The sequence below is a fragment of the Equus caballus genome, chromosome 2, assembly GCF_041296265.1.
Source record: "Equus caballus isolate H_3958 breed thoroughbred chromosome 2, TB-T2T, whole genome shotgun sequence".
NCBI classification, from domain to species: domain Eukaryota; kingdom Metazoa; phylum Chordata; class Mammalia; order Perissodactyla; family Equidae; genus Equus; species Equus caballus.
In genome coordinates this window covers 71162184-71181018 of record NC_091685.1, presented here as the reverse complement: position 1 = coordinate 71181018, position 18835 = coordinate 71162184, and the positions used below count along the sequence as shown (strand labels likewise).

The 18835-nt window shown below is 36.8% G+C and overlaps 1 long non-coding RNA gene across 1 annotated transcript in view; it reads right to left on the bottom strand.

The window, feature by feature from the left end:
- The window catches only part of LOC138923278 (uncharacterized), a 94303-nt gene that overhangs the window by 34772 nt on the left and 40696 nt on the right, over positions 1–18835 (bottom strand). Inside the window, exon 2 of the long non-coding RNA XR_011436682.1 lies at positions 15484–15636. This is a non-coding gene — a long non-coding RNA (uncharacterized lncRNA). The remainder of the gene's footprint in view (positions 1–15483; positions 15637–18835) is intronic.

Sequence of the window (18835 nt, the reverse complement as noted above, 5' to 3'; positions counted from 1 at the left end):
ATGCATAGTCAGGGCAAATGCATTTCTTTTAATTAAAAAAACAGCAATCATGAAAAAAACAATGAGGGAGAAAGGGATGGAAAATAGTGTGGATTGTCTTTTTCTTTCCACTGCCTCTGTTTCATATGCTGGGTGGCTCCTAATGCAGCAGACATGAAGGCTGTCCTATTATCTGCATTTAAGATCCACTATTCTGCTTAGAACATGCAAACTGCTGGAGGCTTTTCATGATATGTTGAAATAGGTATAGAACTCATTGTCAGAAGATTTGCTTTTTAATTCTTATTCTGTAGTCTACAACATATAAAATACGTGACCCTGGATAAGTCATTAAATCTTCCTGAATCCTGATTTCCTCATCTGAAAAGTGAGAAAAATAAAAATATTCTTATTTCCTCTGGTACAAAGTTGTAATAAGCAGCAAATAATTTAATGTATGTGAAAGCATACTGAAAACCGAAAAGCACCACGAACGGTTATTATTTATGCTTCAATGCGTGCATTGAACGTGGTCTGTGTAATCCGCATTTTCAGAAACGAACACTCCATCATGTTGACATTTGCTAATTTTAAATCATGCTGCAAATGAATGGTTCAGATTGGAACACCTGCTATCATCATTTTTTAAGAAAATGAACTATCATTTGATTTACAAGAACATTTTATCTTAATAAGTTCAGTTCAGTATTTATTAGCATGTATTAGCCCGAAGTTCCCTTAACAGAAAATCATATCTAATTCTTTTCTCAGATAGCAGAATAGTAACCATATTATTCTCGAACGCTATACTCAATAAGACTTGCTGGCCTCAATAATTTCATTATTTTCTCAGGAGTACTTTAAAAATTAGAAGATTTGAAAATAAGTAAAGGGAAAGACTATATGTGGCTCAAGAGAATACACAGCTTTTGACATCATATTTCTGTGTTATATAATGTGTTCTGTATTACGTAAATCAGATAACCAGCAATAACTTTATTTTAAACCACTTTTCCTATTTTATGTTTCAAAAAGACAGTAGAACAAGAAATATTATAGGAGAGTTTCCAAAAATAAACATGAATACTCACGATTCCAGAACACAAACCAAATAATTTTCATTTTTTAAATAGTTCGTTGAATTAGGTACCACAAAAAAATTGTGAAGACAGCACAGAATGCAGGCTCACTTTCACACAGTGAGCAATTATGAAGCGTGGCACTGTTGTAGATTTTAAGAGGGGGGGAAGAAAGGAATGTCTGACCATTGCCCTAACGATGTAGTTAGATGCTAAGGTGTAACCATAGAAAAAAGTGTTCGGTACTGCGTGATTTTTGGCTAAAATAAGGAATCTAATTTAAATTTCTATATTTGTTTAGAGCAAATAGGTATTATACTTTGGGAAGATACTTGAATAAATGTGGTAGCTGAGTTGAAGATGTACACAATTTGAAAAGACGGAAGAGAAGATAAAGAAGTTGCAGAGCAGAACCACACAAGCAGACTTGGCATCAGAAAGGAAAAAGATTTATGAAGTCTCATTCTTTAAAGGTTGTATTGCAACTTGCTGCCTATCTAGACTATGCTTTTATATCTGTGAAAATACAATTGTGTTAAATGGAGAAAATTTAAAGAGCCATTGGAAATATTTGTCATCATTGTTGCCCTTAAATGGAATTAAATGTAACCTAATTTTTTAAATTTTATTTCTCCTTAAAAGAAGATATCTAACAGTTCATTTTATAGCAATCATACTTCATAATGAATATCATTGTTTCCACATAAACCTTTGCTTTGGTCCACCTTGAAACATCCTAACCTGAGTGTTTTGAAGTTATATATTTTCTGAGCCAGAAACCTCAGAAACTGAGAATGGCTTCTCAAGTGTGGTCTTGAAATAATACTATAATTTTTAGCTTCTTTTGTTTCTCCTAAATGTGTTCCTCTATAGAAGGGTTCTTGAAAGTTGTGCTGTACAAGAAGATTTAACAAAAGCAAACACTTCTTTTGTCTTTTCTTTTAAATACGGTCCTTTAAAAGGCCTGATACTCTACGATTTTCTTTCTTAGCATTGCTTAGCATTTTCACTAGTAGCATTGCTTTGGGTATAGCATAATCTTAAAATCGGTTGCCCATTAAGTGGTATGAATAAATAAACACTCCAAGCTTTCTTCCATTTTGTCAAGAATCTTCATGTTTCTTTGACAATGTGCATATAATTATTGAATCAATGCATATATTCTGTAAAGAGCATGAGGGCAGAGAGTGCAGAAATGTACGTACATTGTCTTTTCTTGGCCCTTCAGCATATACTGGAATTTTGAGAGTGGTTTAGGCATAGAGAAGGAAATAGAAATCATGTTTCCACTCTAAACTTTCAAGAACATCCTGAAATATAGTACTTTGGGGGTACATGTAGTTCAAGGATAAATAGAGGAGTAATTTGCCATTTGTACCAAATTAAATCAGACTTTCAGTTCAATCAAAACAGCTTGCAGCTGGACGCAATAATCTGATTTCCTGACACTCAGAGAAAAATTGAAGCCCTCCAAAAGGCCCCTGCTGATCTTCAACATGAAATACAGTTTGCTGGCAATTTCCCTCAACCTCTGAATGCCTTGACGTTTAATAACCTAAAAAAAATGCAAATAAACCATAAAGTTAGCTGAGATGGCTCTCAGGTAGAGCTTTATTACAGCTAGATGAAACACAGCACAATGCCTCTAAAGGATCATGCTCTTGTTGCTTCTTAAAACAGCTATTTTGTTAAATATGCCATTAGATGGATCTCTGCATTAGCGTCCCGGGAGTACTGTTTTGACATTAGATGTGCGTTAAAAACATAATAAAAGGCTTCAGAGAACAAATGCTAGAATTCTGTATGAATAACTTGCTATTTTCTTGGGAAAGTAACGAGACAGATCAAGGTAAATCCTCAAGTATCTGTTAACTGTTGATTATTCAAGATAGTGAGGACCCAAACTTATAGATATGTGCAGTCCTGGTAAATTAGCTCAATTTATAACAATTTTTATCTTGAGCTTTTACTGTATAAGCTGATAAATGCAGGTCTTTCAGCACGTTGACTGGACTTTCTCTATTGTACCAGAACTGAACATTGTTGAATTAAGGACAAAGAAACACAAAGTGATACACCTTTTAAAGAAAACTTGCATTTAAAATATGAAATTCCTTCTAGGGCTTATAGTGAGGTTTTAAAACAGACCCTGCTTCCTTTATGACAAGCCTCATACTCTTCTTAATAAGCATACAACATAGGGAGAGGCAGAAGGTCAGAGAAGGATATTGGTCAGACTATGAGTCTTCAACATAGGGGGATGCTGAGATTTTCCCTCACTTCTTTTTGGGGCAGGAAAAGAAGTGCTTGGCCCTTTCCCATTCAATATCCCAAGAGTAAGCAGACAGTACACTCAAATAGGGCAATCGAGGAGAGATTCATGAAGGGACTATTTACAAAGATGTGAACAGAGTTAAGGAAGCCAGCAAGGCGTGGTGAAGCATCCCGGCCATGACACAGTGCGAAGCTTTAACCAGCATGAGCCCAAAGGGGTAAAGAGAGGAAATGGTTACTAGAATCCAGAGCTGTTGCTGAGGAGAAGGGCAGCCTGCCAGGACCTGTGATTCTCTGAAGAGGGACACAGTCACTGGCAATCAGGGGCCAAGCAAGGAAGGAGTCAAGGAAATAAATACCTTGATATCTTTCTCCAACCTCTGATCTCCTACCAGTGCCTCCCTTTGGCGCAATCCAACCAGAAGCCAGTGAGTAAAAGAGCCCAGTTGAAGCATTACATAGAGCTGAGCCTCCTAGTGGCCCAGAGCAGAGAAGAGAGGCTGGGAGTGGATCTGGAGAGACAAACAGATGATCCAGTATGCTAAGAGGAAGGGCACTCCAAGGGAATCACTCTTGAAGATTAGAGGGATCTAGAAGGAGGGGAGCTTGGGATCTCATTCCCTGGCTGGGATCTTAGCTACTGTGCTGGTGCAAGAGCAATGAAAATGTGATCCAGCCCTCGGCCCGCTCCAAATCCTTTGGCCTAAACCCAGTGTAATGCTGGGGAGGGGGAGAAAATGAACATTAAATCAAATATAGTGTTGATATCGTATTGAAGTGTTAAACTCTATTGAAGTGTATTGGAGCTTTTACTAACTAGAAGTGAATGGGATGCTTTAGGACTTATTTAGGATGCCATTAACAAGGATAAGAAATGGTGGTTCAACATAGCATGGTTGTAGCCAATGATTGTAAAAAAGAAAAATTGTTATATGTTTGTACTTCGATGAGTTAAGTCTTTTCAATGAGCAAGTTACATTGGAAAACTTGAGAATAATAGTGCAAGCGTACAATTCATGTGACAAGTGACAGTTTACGAGCTTCTGATTTGATTGTGGCAACACTCCAAATGTGTAAACTGCATATCTTGATTCTACTTTGTTAGTTGAAAGACTAGGACCAAAACTTCTTTGCCCAAAATGCTATCATGAAATTTTTATCCCTAAATTAAGAATACTTCCTCTTTTCTAAAGAATTCCTAAGTCAAATTACCCTTGAGTATAGAAATTCTTATGAAAACCTGTAGTTTTTGATCTTGACTATGGAAGAACTTTACACTGCTTTAAATATTTCTATTTTGCCATGTGTCTTCTCATTGTAATGTATGTATTTTTAAGCAATAACAAACTGGTGACCATCTAGTGAAAGGATCAAGAGGCCTTGTATCCCCCTTCAGAGGCTTGTTAGCATCTTTAAAAGGCCTCTCCCTTTGGAGTTAGCTGAGATTACTCATTGGGTGTGGCAGTTGACAGTTTTGCTCACCGACTCCTATCTCCTAGACACTGGGAAGACTGAACTTCCTGCCCTTAGTGGTTGAGTAGGACCGTGTAACTGGTTTGAGCCAATAACTGTTTGAGGTCGTATTTATGATTTCCAGACCAAAGCACCTACCTTTGATAGTTTGGAGTTGCTACTGCCGCATACTTTAGCCTTTTCTGACTAATAGCCTGGTGATGGGTGAAAATGCATAGATCCTGTGAGTCAAGAAACATATATCTCCATCTCGGAGACCTGTGTGTATAGACATCTGATATGCAGATATGTGAAATCACATACTATCTTGAGGTCACCTGAGCCTCTCATCCTGATTGAGAGCCGTACCTGTGGATGGACGTATAGTGCAGTAACACCTTGATACTTTCAGAAAAAAAAGTAGTCATAGAATTCTCTATTAGTCTACCTGGGCTCCAGAAACCTATAAGACATATAAAACATCTTTTGGCAGAACGGTAGAGTCTTTTATCCAATGCCCTGCCTCTTACATAGATAGGAACCAATTGATCCAGCTCCCCTTGTGGTAGGGTTCTATAAAGTTCCATTTTTTCTTGGACTTTTCTCAATTTCTTTTCAGTATGAAAGCAAAGATGAAGGTTTCTGAGGTCAGGATTGTTCCCAGAGGTCTCTTCAGGAGTCTGTGCCTCTGCTCCACTCCCTAAAATCCACGGGGACAACCAATCAGTACTGAGAGCTCAAAGACCCGTAGGGAAAGCTGCAGAGCTCACTAAAGACATCAGACATTTCTTGAAAAAATATTACTTCTTTTGCAAAACCGTTAAGAACAAACAGGCTATTTTGTGTAGTCTTGACCCACTCAAAACAATCTGGCAACATCCTTTAACTAGGTCTTTAAACAATAATTTTTATTTTTATTACACCAGCTATACACAAACATACTCTCCTTTTAAAAAATAGCTCAAGATCATGTTAACATTCCTTTTACCCCCACCATTAGTCTCAGTCCCCTCTTGGTCTTTTTCAGAGGCAACACTATCTGGAGTTTTTTGAGTATAGAAATAAAACTTAACACGAATTTTCCTCTCACAGACCCTTCTTGGATAATATTCCTGTCATTCCGCATTCCCTGTTCCTCTGCCCTTTTGTTCTCTGAGCACTTTTGCAATTGAGAATCTTGTTTCCTCTGTGAAGTCTGCCCTGTTGGTACTCTCGTCACCTGTTAACATTAATTATCCTCCTCTGTGGGAGAATTACCCCTCATATTTCTTGTCACCTGATAAATCCCATCTCCAATCTGACTCTCATATAATCCCAGCCTTACACTATAATTGTTATTTGTCTTAAAGAAGCTCCTTTTAAAAACCCTCCTTTCTTGAGGGGAATGGAATACCAAATCCATTCACCCCCCCACCTCCCCAGCTACAAGGCACTGAGTCATTATGTGATAGCTTAGCCAAGAGAAGCTGACCCTTTCTCTTGCCAGTAGTGTTAGTGACACGGTAATGAGGGACACACAGAATCCAATGTTCCAAAGGGAAAATGAACATATATTCTCTGAGTCTGAGTGAGTCCTTGATCACATTTTACAATGGCCAAATGCCAAGTTCAGAAATGTGGTAGGATAAAGGAGCAAATGTAAAGATCCTCACCTTCTAACTTTCCTGTCTAGTTTTTGCTTCACTTGTGTATGAGAGATGTGGTTTTTAGAAAATGAATTTCACCGTATCTGAGGTTGCTGCCATCTAATCTCCCGAAATATCTTTTCTAGCAGCAAAGGTGAGCTGTAACTCTGGTCAGTTAAAGGCAGAGAGTTAGCTTTCAGATACCTGACTCAGTAATCAATGACACATCTTCTCAAAGTAGATATGCCTTAATTCTTAAATCATACTGATGATCGGGGCTTCAGATGTCTGAAACTAATGCCACAGGAGTCTGGGTAATCTTATAGAATTTAACATTTGTGAAGGTTATCCGTAATCTTTTCTTATAAAATTTGTCTGTAGAGATATCCTGACACATAAATAGAAAATAAAATTTGTTTCTCTAGAGGGGGAAAAGACAAAAAAGTTTAGTGTGATATTTTGGCTAATAAGTAAGAAATCATAATTTATTCTTTTCTGAATCTTTTCTAGGTGTCAGGAACTTCACTGTGCTTTGAACTTCTCCACTCTGTTTAGCTGGGACTACTCGAAAGACTAGCCAACCTGGGAGCATTTGCCTCAGAGGGGGTGTGAGGTTCCTTTAAACCATCCTTTCAAGGGAGGGGATCTTAAAGAAGAGTAGGACACAACTGTTAACACATTTCTTATTAACGCAATGCTAATACCATTCCAGTTTCTAATTCCAATACCTCATCTTTCATTTATCTCTGTGGCTTTAGATTTCAGTTCCTCTGACCCTGAATTTCAAATTCTTCTTTCTTATTGTTTCCCAGTGTCTGATCTCCTCATTTGTACTCTCTTTCTGCTTGCGTCCTTGTCTCAATCCTAACTCTTGCTTATTTGTAAACAAACAAGCAAACAAACCCCAAACTCTTACCTCAACCCCTTTTTCCTAATGTGTATTACTTGTCCTATTTCTTTTGCTGTACCTACGTGTACCCCTATGAAGTCTTTGTCCCTGACTGAAGACTTTCCTCATTTGGACATAAATATTCATGATCTTGCCCCTCTCTCTCTATACTTAACGAACTTCGTAGCTGTGACCCTGAAAATATAGTCTCAGTCATTATCAGTTTCCCAGTCCTGTTCTTTCTTGGTCTGCTTATAGCCTGGGATTTGCTGCTGATATTGCAGAAGTGCTGGGGTCATAAGAAGGAAACACCAGCTCCAAAGGAAAACTTCCCTTACCACTTCTTAAACAATTGGAATATTTGCCCTAAAGAAAAGACTCCACAAAAGCGGAAAGAAAGGAAGAAACTAGGCCCCTGGCCCTTCTACTCTCCTGTGATATTTTCTCCCCTTGTTCCAAGCACACTACTTCCAGTATAGAGCAAACTATTTCAGCTTTGCAGGGAAATGTACAAATGTACAAATATAAAAATTAGACTAGTCATGCTATGAGGAAGTTATGAATATCTGTATTTAAAAACTTATACTTTTATCATGAATTTTAAGGTGTGCAAAAAAAGGAATATCTCTTTTTAAGGACTGCACGTGCAGCCAGCTGGCTACTGCTGGAGGGTGGTAGATATCACAAAACATCATACAATCAGGCGTCCCTTAACAATTTGGGTCTAAAATGATAATTTTTAATATTCCTTATAAGCTATTTTTTATAGAAATGTCTTCCCTCCCTCTTTCCTTCTTCCCTCAATACCAATCTCCTTCCTTCCTGTCTTCGTCCTTTCCTTCTTTTCTTACTGCCTCTATTTACTTCTTCCTTTTAGCATTTGGTTTTTGCACATGCAGTGTCTTCTTTTTGGAGTTTTCTTTTCTTCTTTCTCTTCCTTTCACATGGATAAACCTGACTCAAACTTCAGGAATCAGGTTAGAGGTAAGTTTTTCTAAGAAGCCTCCTGTCTTCCCCAAGAAATATTTCTACAGTATCCTGAATATGGCCCTCTTGCAGCACTTATCCTTGCTGTTAAATTTTTCTATTTTGCTTGTATCTCCCCTGCTAGAATTCCAGTCCTTTGAGGAAAGCAGCTCTACCTTTGTTGCATTGGTAGGACCAAGTATAATGATTGGAACATAGAAGGTGTCAAAAATACTTGTTTAGGATGAAATATGATATCTAGAAAACCACCAGCTTGCCCTCCTTATTATAAATGTACACTATGGCAATGAACTTCAAGATTTTCTTCATTTACCCTATAAAAGAGTTCTGAAAAGTTTTATTTGCTTTTATACATTTTAATTACGATATCTAAAAGTTCTAGTCACACATTAAAATAGTTCTAAGGGCTGTAATTTACAATGCTAGTGAATATTGACATTTTAAAATGAAACCATTTTATCATTTTTAAATGCATCGTTGGACTATAACTATCATGGTGACTTGATGATGCACCATCGTTCATTTTTAAAAATACATGAATAAGTTCATTTTTTAAATCAGAAACTTTACCTCATTCCTTTTTCTCCTTGCCATTATATTTCCATTCCTTTTTCTTCAGAAAATATCTTTACTGTAACACATTGTAATGATTAAATATGCCACTGCTTATGCTATATTTGTTGTAAAGAAATAGGATAATCAATAAAAAACATTTACGTATAATCACGTATTACAATATATAGTATATATACGTATACTGAATTCTATGTATATCTACACATAATAATTTAATTCACATATATGCTTTATGTATATATTCTACTTATACATCTCATACATATATATCATACATATGTACTGTATGTATATATATGTAGATTTTAATTGTTCAATGTTTTATTTTTAATTATTATACTCTGAATATTAAAAAACTCTTTTGACATAACAATCATTTATTTACATAATTGATCAAAGCAGCATAAATATATTAAAAAGTTTGATAAATAATTATGAAACATGAAAATAAAATTTTATCATAAATGCAATTTATAGTGTAAGCACGTGCACATATACACACAGAATATATATGTACATTATTCTGTTTATAGGTCTTTGTTGATTACCCTAATTCTTTGCAACAAATATGGGGTAATCAAAAATTCTTTTTAGATGATCTATTAGCCAGAAAGTTGATTAAGCCCCCTCTTAAATATTCTTGTAAATAATCGTAAACCACCTGACTTGCAGAGGGATTTGTTACCAATAGTTCACTATTACCATTTACTTTGTCAGTTTCTGAGTATAGTAATGTCTTTACCAAGATGTATCAAATGTGTATAAATGATAGATTTTATTCATTTGTTTAGAGGCTTGAAGTTTAACTTGATGTACTCAGAAAAGACTGAGAAAAATGAAAAGTATTGTTATTTAAACACATTTTGCTGAAATTTTGGTCAAAATTCTTTTGTCTTATGTTTTAAATATGTTTTTAAAGAAAATCATTGGAGCTGCAGATGTAGGTCATTTTGTTTATGGAAAATATTTACTGTATAATCTATATGCCAAAGCCATTTCTCATCATCAAAAAATCTGCCAAATCAGACATAATTTCTGTCAGAAAAAGTCTGACTTTATTTTTCCATTCAAATAGAGGCATTAACAAGTGCCTCTGAGACAGATATCTCACTCCTGAGCCGGGTTGTCTTGTCATGAGTTTGCTGTCTGAATGACCCTATGGAACGATGTCTTCCTCCCACTTTAATATTTCTTCCCATCGTTCTCTTACCCTTGCTCTCAAAGGCCTCTCCCTCAGGAGCCATGTGCTCTTTGGCCATAGTTGAGAAATGGAGAAGGTGAGGTTAACTGAGAATTGCTACCACTCCCACCCTGCTCTAATACGCCTAAATTCAAAACATCACCCTATGAACCAAAATGCCAAGTTTCTAAGGCCAGCTCTATACTTAACAGAAATGTATGCATGCAAAAGACAACACAGGTCTTTTTTTTTTTTGCTTTCTTCTTATTTCCCTGAATTTTCTAAATTTTCAAAAATAAGCATACAGTGCATTTATTATGAGGAACTAGAAAATCATACAGGATGATTTTCAAAATTTAAAAATGGCACATCAATATTAGAATAAAAACTGGGTTAGGCAGCACTGTAGCAACCAGAAATCTCCAGGAACAACTACTATTGACATCTTCTGATTGAAATTAGTTTTCCGACTAGCTATAGCACAAAACCCATCAGATTAGAGCAGTTAAATGCAAACGTTGAATTGTGGTGAGCTTAGCCTAGGTCAGCAGAAGACTGTTTTTATAAATGATCTTCCAATTAAAATGCATGATTCATCTGTGCCTTTGCAAAGAGTTATGATTTACTTGTGTCAATACTGTCCATTCTTTGCCTTTTAGATCTTGGTGGAATAGTGAGTGAGCAAATGGCAATTTAGAGGGTTTTCGATGCAATCCAAATTAGGCTTATCAAGCAGTTTAAAAAAAATAGAGTTCTCTCAATGTAATGTAACATTAAGCTGACATGGTACAAGAAAATAGGGAATACCTAGGACTTAAAGTGAGGAGAACAATTTCAGTATCTCAGATGATGCCATGTATGTTATAATGAAACAAATGAAGAGTTTGTTAACGTTAATTAGAATAAAGTGGAATGAGAAGAAAAGGGAGAAAATAAATGAAATAACATTTTAACAAAATCTCTGTTATTTTTCCGGTATAGTATTGCATATTTTACATATATTCTCATCTATTCCCCACAGCAACACTAGGAAGTGGTTACTATTACAACTTTGCAGATGAATACTTTGAAATTTAGGGACATTAAGTAAAAAAGTTGGTTTACAGTCAGTTAGATAGCAAGTGATAGAAGGAAACTTCAAATTCCAGGTGAGTCTTACTCCAATGCCCATGTTTTGCCCAATTAGGCCTTACGCATCTGAGTGCTCACCTGATTTGAATTGGTGATTACTGGATAAAAGACAGAGAAAAGCTTTTCTAAAATATGATTATACCACTAAACCAGTACTGTGTGATGTGGGATGACCAACAGGATCTCAGCCTTCAGCAATGTGTATTCTGGCGGATAGAAATGATTGATAGATGCATAGCAGCAAAGCAGAAAAAATGAGAAAAAAAGTGGTTTCAAGCAAGAAAGTATTAGAATCAGCAGGAGATGACACTTATGAAAATATATACAGAAAACTTAGAAATGATAAAATTGCTAATCAGTCTTCAGTAAACTCAGCAGGCAATAAGTTCCAAAGAGCTGCTAATGAATTATTAAACCGAAATGTGGCCCTGGATTAAGATAAAAAGGAGCTAGAAAATGACATCTTCTAAATGATATGAAACAAATGTGACAATCAGCAACTTTGAAAATATTGTGAGGATGTTAAGAGGGTGCTATTTGCTTCACATGTTTCTACATCAATTATGCATTTTAAGTAAACTTAAAGAGGTTCCTAATTAAGCTCCTTGTGCAGCTGTCAGAGGACTTTTTTCTTTATTTAGTACCAAGCTTAGAGCCTGTGATAAAACATCCATGATTACAAATACCAAGCGAGGGAGCAAATGAATTAAAGATGTGCCCAAGATTCTGAGCGTGATTCAGGTAGCTTCTGAGTAGAGTTGTCCACAATATCTCAAACTGCTCAATTTGGAATTTTCCAGTATCTCGTTCTCCTTCCTTTATTTCCACATAGATGTGTACTGTTGGCATGTGATTCAATTGTAAATGAGTCTAATAGGTGGAATTATTAAACTACTAAGAAGGCTTAGTACCCGCTACGGAATGAGAAGATGGATACCACCTGGAACAAAGAGATTTTGAGAGGCCATTCATCAACTGAATTTCAGTGCTGATTTAGCAAGATAGCAGTCTCGAGAGCCAGACTTTGTAAAGAGAGAAAAAATTGTATCTCAATTACAATTTCTCCCTTAATACACCAAGAGCCAGAGTGCTGGAATCAGACTAAAGAGCTTTACTTTACATTCTGGGCATGAGGAAGTGACTAGCAGGAAGTTGAATAAGCCTTCTGAGAGGATGAATGCAGAAAAGACAGAAGAAAGACAGGAGGTCAGAGGAAGTTGCTGTTAACTGTGTGGGGCAGACAGGTGTGTTTTAGAAACATCGGGGTAAGTTTTGGTCTGTAGAAACCCTCATATGTTGAGGGAGAATCCAAGAACATCTGGGATGGTACTCCATTTACTCACTCCCCATTTGATTATATGTCACCAGGCAGAATAGTATCAGAGGATGGAAGAGGTATATAGATAAATGAATGTTGCTTATTTCCCACAACCTACGGAGAGTGTGTAGGAAATCCAGGAAGCCTCACAGGGGGCAGAAGTGGTTAGAGTCCTAGTAGACTGGCAGAAGCCTGGAGTCAGGACCAGGAGAACACAGAGGTACAGTGGCAATGTCTACACTCAATGAGTAGTAGTGGTGGATAGATATTGGAGATTGGAGGAGACCACCAGTGTGGATGCAGTGACCCAAAGGACAGGGCTAGCAAAGCCTCAGAGGGCAGCACATAGAACAGAGACCCCTTTTACTATTGCTATGAAGATGATTGCTTGCTTTGGGGGAAGAAGATGCTGTCCTGGGAAAATGAAAAGGGAGTGAGGAAGGAGCCATGAAAGTGTGAGTATCTCCCCTAAAGAGACTGAGTTTCTCGTAAGAAGACGGAGACTTATTTTTAACTGGCAAGATCCAGTGTCCTCCGGGAGTCACCCTCCCAGAGCCTGTACTATAGCAGAATGAGCTCGGTTATAGAATGTGAACAAATGTGTTTTGTTTTAATTTTACTGAGAATGAAAACTGTTTCTCCCATGTAAAAGTCCAGAAGTATGTGAACAATGGCTACACCATAATGCCATGCTGCTTCTAGCTCACTATTCTACCATTTCTAGGATGTCATAATTTTTCTCCAAGATGGCAGCATTTGCATTTCAAGGAGAAGTTTGGAGAAAGGGAAGAAGAAGAAAGGAAGGGAAATGCATCAGATTTTTTTTGTGTGTGTGAGGAAGATTGGCCCTGAGCTAGCATCTGTTGCCAATTCTTCCTCTTTTTACCTGAGGAAGATCATCACTGAGCTAACATCTATGCCAATCTTCCTCTATTTTGTGTGTGGGATGCTGCCATAGCATGGCCTAATGAGAGCAGGTCTGTGCCTGCGATCCGAACCCGCAAACCCTGGGACACCGAAGTGGAGTGCATGAACACAACCACTATGCAACCGAGTGGTCCCGATCCAGATTTCTTTTAAGGAAGGCTCTTAAAAGCTGCCTAAGGCACATCCACTTATGTTTCACTAGTCAGAAATTAGCTTCATGGCCACATCTAGCTGGAAAGGATGTTGGGAAATATGGACTTAATTTTGAGTAACCATGACTAGCTAAAAATTCTACTATTTCGGAATAAAAAGATTTGGGGAGAAAATTAGGAACTCTACCATAGGCTCCTGAATGTAAGACAATACAAAGAGGGAGCTGATAACAGATTTACAGGCCATGTTGTAATTTACTAGTCTTTCAGAGTTTCTTCCACATTTGGCCGTAGTTGGACTGCAAATACTGGCTTATAATATAGTGATTTTCACATTTCTCTTTGTCATTATAGGATTTGAAAGAGAGATTAGGAGAAGTGTGTCCAGTTCTGCTGGCCAAATACCACTCAAAATCTATCTTTGAAGTTTGATTCTGTAGGAATTACATGGAAGAAAGAAGCTTGGTGTCACAAGTTGGATCTTTCACCTATTTTGGGACTTTGTTTTTAATGCTACTCTTGACCCTTAAAGCAATCATAATTTTCCTCAATTGATTCCCCACTAAGCTACTAATTTTTCTTCTCTTCTCTTTTGAAATTCTCATATTAGTGGTCTTTATTTTTGTTCCCTGCCACCTGTCTGCCTCTCTTTTCATTCTGGAAACACTGTTTAAAAAAACAACTTTATTAAGGTACTCATAAATAAATTTATTGAGGCATAAATTCAGAACTTTTAAAATAACTTCATCAAGTTATAATGTTTTGTAGTTTTATTGGTGACAAAGAAAATACACTTCCTATTACAGGAGTATAATTCAATGATGTTTTCAGTAAATTGACCAAATTGTTCAGCATCACTGTAAATCAGTTTTCAAATATTTCCATCATCCCAAAAGGATCTCTTAGGCCCATTTACTGTTAATTTGCATTTGCCTTTTCTCTTCACCCCAGGCAACCAATAATCTGCTTTCTGTCTCTATAGATTTGCCTTTTTGAGACATTTCATATAAACAGAACCATATAATAAATGCTTTCTGTGTCTCACTTCTTTTACTGAGTTGTAATGCTTTATTGAGTTTCATTCATGTCTTAGCTTGTATCAGTAGTTCATTCCTATCTATTGCCAAATAATATTCCATTTTATGGATATACCATATTTGTCTCTCCATTCATCAATTGATGGACATTTAGATTGTTTCTACTTTTTGACTATTATGAAAAATGCTGTTAAGAACTTTGTATGCAAGTCATTTTTATGGCTATATGTTTTCAGTTCTGTTGAGTAGATACCTAGGAAGAGAATTCCTGGGTCACATGGTAAATTTATGTTTATCATTTTGAGTAGCTTCCAAATTGTTTTCCGAAGTGGCTGCATTAGTTTACTAGGGTGCCATAACAAAATGCAATAGACTGGGTAGCATATAACAACAGAAATTTATTTTCTCTCAGTTATGGAGACTGGAAGTCCAAGACCAAGGTGCTGGCATGGTTGGTTTCCTCTAAGACCTGTCTCCTTGGCTCACAGATGGTTGCCTTCTTGCTGTGTCCTAACATGGCCTTTTCTCTGTGTAAATGTGCCCCTGGTGTCTCTGTGTGTGTCCAGATCCTCTTTCTTATAAGGACACCAGTCATGCTGGATTATGGCCTACCCTAACAGCCTCATTTTAACTTAATCATCTCTTTAACGGCCCTATCTCCAAATACAGTCACATTCTGAGGTCCTGGGATTTAGGGCTTCAATATATGAATTTTGAGGAGACAATATCGTGGTCGTACCACTTTATGTTTCTACTAGAAATATGTGAGGGTTCCAGTTTGTCCACATTCTTGGAAATATTTACTCTGGTCTGTCTTTTTATCATGGCCATGCTAGTGGATGTGATATCCTATTTTGTGGTTTTAAGTTACATTTACCTCATGACGAGTGGTCTTGAGCATGTTTTCATATGCTTATTCATTCGTATATCTTCTTTGGTGAAATGTCTATTCAATTCCTTTGCCTATTTTTAAACTGGTGTTTGGCCAGCAAAACTGGATATAACCTCTTCTAGTTTCTCTTTGAAATGCCTGTAATGACAAAGAAAAAACACCTTGAACAGTAAAGAAAAGATACCACCAGAATATACAAAGAATTCTTATACCTCAAAAACATAAAAATCGTGTTTAAAGGTTTTCCAAATGCAGTTATAATGACTAAATTAATTATCATCTCCTCATATCTCCATTTGGTTCATCAGTCACTGAATGGGGGCTGAGTCTTGCAGATACTCTGAAGTATTCTCTAAGCATAAAAATATTCTGCTAGATAAGAATATGTTAATTTTTCTTTACCATTTATAAATGATGATTCATACTCATCTAATACTGGAAAAAGCTGACTCCCTAACAGGATTTCTAGGTGGACTGCGGAAACTGGAGGCCCATGTGCCTAATATTGGCTAGCAGATATTTTTTTGGCTTGCATAGTGTTGGGCCATATCTTGTTTTTAAAATATTTAGTATTAATTAACTGATTGCCAACATCAAAATATTAAATTAGGAGATTACACACAAGTATATGGACTTTTTGGCTTCTTAAAAAAAACAAAACACTGATCTACATGGCCACATGGATTAATTGGCTGACTGTGAGTAATATTCAGTGGTCCCTACCCCTCACCATTGGTCCCTGACATTGAGGCTGAATGTCACTGCCATTTATCTTTGTGTTACTCATGTTAACCTTATAATGCAAGTAAGATAAAAATGAGTTCTTTACATCCATTGAGCTTCTGAGTTTGCAACACACAGGCATCTAAGTTTGCCATCCACAGTGTAGATATCTGAAATTGGGGCAAACTCAACCATACCCTTTAGTTCACTGAATGGTCTCCCAAATAAATCTTTAAGTACTGCCATGTGTACTGCTTTAAGAGAGTATAGTGTTGCAAGCTTTGTGATGGCAGGGAAGTTTTTTCTGTATTTTCTATTGTATCCCCAACACATAGAATAATGCCCAGCATGTAGTAAATATTTAAAAATTATTTGTATAAGGGATGAAAAACTAGCATATAATGCCATTATTTACTATGGTCTCTAGCTCCAATGCATCATCAGATGCTATCAATTTTAGCTTTTAAATATCTCCCAATCCAACCACTTCCCTCCATCTTTACCTCCACTCTAATCCAAATTACCACCTGTCCTAACAGACTATAGAATAGTCTCTTAATAGATTTTGTTGACTCAAGTCTGGCCCTTGTCCACTCTATTCTCCACAGAACATTCAGGATGTGCAAATATGATCATTCCAACTCTACTGCCATCCTGCCTCCCAGTACTCCTTGGTACAAGTCTCAGTAAAGTAGGTATGTAGATTTATTAATATATAATCTATGGCATTATTTGATGTATGTGAAAAGAAAAGACTCACTGATTCTTCATGAATAAAGCCTCTTAAAATTCAATTGACACTTGAAGTTCTCACTTGATACTGAGATCTTTACCTGTGGACTCACCAGTCTTGGAGAAAAGACAAAAATTGCTGGGGGATTGTTTCTAGGAATAGGCCCAGATTGGCTGAACGAGGCTGAGTCAGTCATCAGAAGGGCCAGTTGGCTCTAGCCTGAAGCCTTAAAGACTACATCCAGATCACCAAGCATCTTGTTCTTGGTAGTTTCCCGCTGGGTCATCTCATCTTGCTGTCAGAGAAGTAAGTTTGGGAGGTGGTAGACCCAGAGAGAAAGAAGGAAGGAGGCCCCTTAGCTATCTGTGATAAAGAGCCACTTAAACCTGCTTCATCCTAGGCAAGAAGATCACCCAGGTGGTGAGTGTGGTGGGACCACATAGAAGTTTTGGGACAGATCTTATCCAGTCATGTGTTGCTTAATGATGAGGATGCATTCTGAGAAATGCATCTTTAGGTGATTGGATCATTGTGTGAACAACATAGTGTGTATTTACACAAACCTGGATGGTATAGCCTACCACACACCTAGGCTATGCGGTCCTAATCTTATGGGACAATCATCATATACATGGTCTGTTATTGAATGAAAGATCATTATTCAGTGCATGACATTAGTGAAATAATGAATTCTTTAACTCAGTAGTATTTCTCTCTTTCTGTCTTTCTCTTCATTCTCTCAATTAGTGTTGGCAGGTCAGGAGTTGAAAAATCAGCATTTTAATTTAAAATATGTTGAAAAGGATCTATGAACTGTTAGTAAAACTTTTCTTTTCTGAAAGGAATTATATTTATAAATAATAATCCTTACTGACTTGCATCTGTGAGAACCCTAGGACGCCGAAGAATATGGATCTACTGCATTGCAGGAATATTCATTATCTTTGAAATAGCTGTCATAAAAATATACAAAGAGGTAATCTGCATGCTACTGAAAAATGAGATGTAAAGTTCTCTGTCAAAAAAAGAGATATTGAAAATCTAGATCTTTATTGACTCAGTGTAGATTTGAGTCTCATTGTATCACGTTTCAATAGCTTCATCATCCCCTTCACTACCTTCTTCCTGTTCATCCCCTCTCCTTTATGCCAGCAACATAAATAATCTCAAACAGGTGCAAAGTCAATAATTTTTATGTATATGAGCCATTGCACTTTTTTTGCATCTATTATTTTGGACTACATGGACTTTGAATGATTTGGGGCCACAAGATTCAATTTATTTTTTGTTGGGAAATTTGAACCTATTACCCAAGCCCCTGCTAGCTTGTACAACGGTGCTAGCCTTTGCTCTGTTCTCATTTTATATTAAATTACTTTCTGGGCTATGATAATGACTTATCTCTCCTCTTAATTGGTAAATATACAGATTCGTGAGAGAATTGTACTAACATGTCTTTCTTCTACATTGAAAATAGCATTCTTTTGAGAATAGTTTATTGTGGAGAAAAACTAGATGTGTTTTATATGCAGATTAACAACCAGCAAATTAAATATGAACATAAATGGAGGGAACGGAGCTATAAATGTAGAGAATTCTTGATTTGATTATGCCTGAATAACACTTCTTGGGAAAATATTTATGGGTGTCTTGATATATATATTAAGAATATGATCTTGTTCTCACTTGTGTTCTCACTTGTGTTCTCACACTTTACTAGGTGCTAAAGTCTCATAAGCCTGCTTCTGTCATTCCCTTATTGAGTCACTTTGAGTCAAGGAGAAGTATAATAAGCAGTATGTCTACCAACCCACCAAAATTTCCTGGGACGTCAACTACCCCAAGACAAGCACTGTCTTAAGTTCCCCATCAGACAGCCTC